Source organism: Periophthalmus magnuspinnatus, chromosome 11 (assembly GCF_009829125.3).
Source record: "Periophthalmus magnuspinnatus isolate fPerMag1 chromosome 11, fPerMag1.2.pri, whole genome shotgun sequence".
Classification (NCBI taxonomy): domain Eukaryota; kingdom Metazoa; phylum Chordata; class Actinopteri; order Gobiiformes; family Gobiidae; genus Periophthalmus; species Periophthalmus magnuspinnatus.
The window spans coordinates 28,330,324-28,334,113 of record NC_047136.2 but is presented as its reverse complement, the minus strand read 5'-3'; the positions used below and the strand labels follow the sequence as shown (position 1 = coordinate 28,334,113).

At 44.0% G+C, this 3,790-nt stretch overlaps 1 long non-coding RNA gene across 1 annotated transcript; it reads left to right on the top strand.

Moving 5' to 3' along the window:
- Positions 1–2,277, top strand: LOC117379148 (uncharacterized). The gene is made up of 4 exons (XR_004542040.2): positions 1–52; positions 339–383; positions 1,703–1,753; positions 2,051–2,277. It is a non-coding gene; the product is annotated as an uncharacterized LOC117379148 (long non-coding RNA).
- Positions 2,278–3,790: the final 1,513 nt, after the last annotated feature.

Sequence of the window (3,790 nt, the reverse complement as noted above, 5' to 3'; positions counted from 1 at the left end):
TTCTCTCAGACAGAGCTGGTTACCACAGTGACAGACACAGCTACAGACTCAGGTATATTCCCATCATAAATACAGAAGCCTCTGCTTTTCAGTTTTTATAAATAAAGTACAATGTGTCCAGACTGGGTTTGGTACATGGGTCAGATAGTGAATACATGAACAGAGAAATGCAGCAGATGAGCAGAGGAGAAAGTCAGAGCAGCAGAAGATGCAGAAGATAGGGTCAGCGGAGGTGTCAGTGGGTCAGAGGAGCAGAGGATGGGGAGGAGAGGATCAGAAGAGCAGAGGAGAGGGTCAGAGGAGCAGATGACTTCCTTAATGACACTGTTTTGTTTCAGGAGCAGCAGCTGTAACCGATGTGCCCCTCACAAACACACAGCCTGGTGAGTCCCTAAGCTCTATGTACACTTACTGTAGCTACAGAGAACCAAGACATAACCAGTCTGTTGTGAACCAGGACTTAATGAGAACTGAAACAGAACCGAACCAGGACTAAACTAGGCCTTAACAGAATAATTAAGAAGTAAATTATGTTTAAACAGGGACCATTCCAGGTACAAACCATGTCTGAACCAGAATTTGCTCTATGCACAATGGTGCCCAGCTAGCTCACATTTAGATCTCTATGGGGTAGTGACGTATTGCTGTTGTGCATCTCTCTTTTGAAAAGGCCAATATAAAATATGAGCCTCGACACTATTTCCAGAGTCCTCTCTGCTCCTTTTCATTGGCACCTGGTCTCTGTCTGTGGAGGAGGGTCAGTCCACTCTACCAAAGTGTGTCCATAATTGTTTATATTACTATGACTGAGGTGTAGTCATGTTTTTCTGTCGTGCACACTTTGCAATTTGTTTCAAACACATTTCTAGTTGTTACTATGACAGAGTTTTGCTTTGAAAATTGTACAGATGTTTTGTGCATTTGTAAAGGGAAACATGTGCTTTTCTTGGATTTGACCAAAGTTTAATTTCTTGCCTTGCTTCGCTGTTGATGCTTCAACAGCCCTACACATGTGGCTTTAGGTCTACACAAGTGGTGTTACTGTACATGTGGTGTTAGGTCTACCTATGTAGTGCTAGGTCTACACATACAGTGTTATGTCTAGGCCTGCACATCTGGCTTTAGCTCTACACATGTAGTGTTAGGTATACATATGTGTTAGGTGTACACCTGTGGGTTACTGTGCAGGATTCTGAAACAAACTAGTCCATTTAAAGGTGCTATATCACACAAAACTGTCTCATGTGAGCTTATAGTTATAATGCTGTAACCTGGGGCTGTGTTTTGTTTCCTTAACACATGTTTATGAATTAATATTGGATTATTAGGCTCATGCAAACAAATGGAAAAGCACTGAAAAACAAAACAAAACAAAAAAAACAAAGATGTAATGGGGCTAATGTAGTGACAATAACTGTGATAACCAGACATTGTAATCTGGTCTAACAGACCAGATAGTACAGAACTATGTAAATAACATTAGAATAAAAGCGTTTATGAGAGATGATTTGTGCCCTGGTTCTCTTTAGAAGAATGTAAGTGTTGTCTTGAGTTAGTAACTCTAACCCTAACCCTACCAAAACACTAACCCTATCCCTTTTCCATGGATGTATAAATATAAACCTTAACCCTATGAAAATAGATTTGTAGAAAACAGATTTATAGTGTTCGCTCTGGTGGATCTGGTTCTTGTTCTCCTCAGGTCCAGACCCAGGTCCAGCCACAGAATCGTACTACTCTCAGGGTCCTGAAGGTGAGTCAAACTGCTCATAATTTTTTTGGAGATAAAGAACCCTACCCTTACTCTAACCTTAACCCTACTCCTAACCTAACCTAACCCTAAATTAACCCTAACCCTACCCTAACCGTACCCTAACCATACCCTACACTTACCTTAAGCCTAAGGGTTTGACCAGTGTTTTGATTCCTTCTAGGGGCCTCTTTAGCCTGTTCTAAGTGAATACCCAGATTCTGACAGTGGATATCTGGTGTAAAACACTCTCTTAGTGGTCTTATTTATTATTTATAATCTTATTTTGTTTTTTGTCAGGTTCAGAAAATGTGGAACTGGAGGATTCCTGCTGATTTTCACATCAAACCAAAAGTCCACTTCCTGAGATTCCGTTTCCACTGCACCAGCCAATCACAGAGCCCACTGCGACCAGCTGGTCAATCCCAGAAGACCACACTGTAACTGTGCAATTTCAAAACACTGTGCACACACCTTGCCAGTCACAGATGACAACACTGTAACTGTGGAATTTCAAAACACTGTGCACACAGTTGGCCAATCACAGAACCCTATTCCACAATGGACCAATCACAATCCCTCTTCAGATGGTGCTTTATTTTAAATGGATGACACTCTAGAGAAAAACAAAAATAAAGATTTATATAATAAATGAACAGATAAAATGTATTTAAAAGGTCAGAGGTCAGAGGTCAATGTGTACAATATGATTCTGGTGATTAATAAAGTTTATTTTGAAATCAAATCCAGAGTCTCTCTAGTTACTGTAACAGGGTAAAATGGTATGAGCACTTGGGTGTGGATTTCTTTGTCTGGGTTTTCCTTGGTTCACTTAAATTTATTTATGTACAAGCTAAAATCTTAAGAGCAGTAACCTCGCCAGGTTTCATTAATTTCCTTCTGCTTATCCTGGGCAGTCTAAGCAGGGACTCCCAGACTTGCCCCACCCCAGACACTTCCTCCAGATCTTCCTGTCTTCCCCAAGGTGTTCCCAGGTCAGCCGAGAGACACAGTCCCTCCAGAATGTCCTGGGTCTTCCCCAGGGCCTCCTTCTCGTGGGACATGCCCGGAAAATCTCCCTAGGTAGGCGTCCGGGTGGCATCCAGGACAGATACCCAAGCCACCTCAGCTGGCTCCTCTCGATGTGGTGGAGCTGCAGCTCTTCTCCGAGCTTCCAAGATCCGCTTGTCAATTTCATTCTCCATCCTTCCCTCACTTGTGGACAAGATGCCCGAGATACTTGAACTCCTCCACTTGAGGCAAGGACTCTCCACTTATCCACAGAGCCACCTTTTTCTGATTGAGAACCATGGACTCGGATTTGGAGGACTGGTTGAATTGATTGCCATGAACCCTCGAGCGCCCAGTGGAGAGTTTAGAACTGGTCTAGTGTTCTGCAACTGGGACGAAAACCACACTGCTCCTCCTGAATACGAGGTTTGACTACCGGTTGGGTTCTGGGAAATAGACCTTACCAGTGAGGCTGAGGAGTGTGAAGAGAGGGACCACCACCCAGTCTGCCAGTCCAGCAGTACTATCCCTGACGACCACACCTCCTGGAGCCTTGCCACCGAGGAGCTTACCAACCACCTCAGTGACTTCGGCCCAGAGTGGTGGATGAGTCGCCCCGCAAGTCCTCAATCCCACTGTTACATCTTCCTCCTCGGAGGATGTAACAGTGTGATTGAGGATATCCTTAAAGTATTCCTTCCACTGTCTGAAAACACCCCCAGTCGAGGTCAGTAGCTCTCCACCCACAATGTAAACTGTGTTGGTGAAGCACTATGTGCTTTGTGAGTGGAGAGGTGCTGACCACAACTGGGGACGTCATCAGACAGTGGAAGAAAAACTGTGTTGTACCCCTCGAACCACCACCTTAACATGAAAGAGGGATTTGAGCATCCTGGGATGTCAGCGTTCTATTTGACTATTTGGACACAACACATAAATATAGCATCTGATTGGCAGCTTTTTTTCCCATTTGGTGAGGTGGCCAAGTGGCAAGTGCCCAGTGCCTTCGACAAGTGAGTCCGAGTTTGA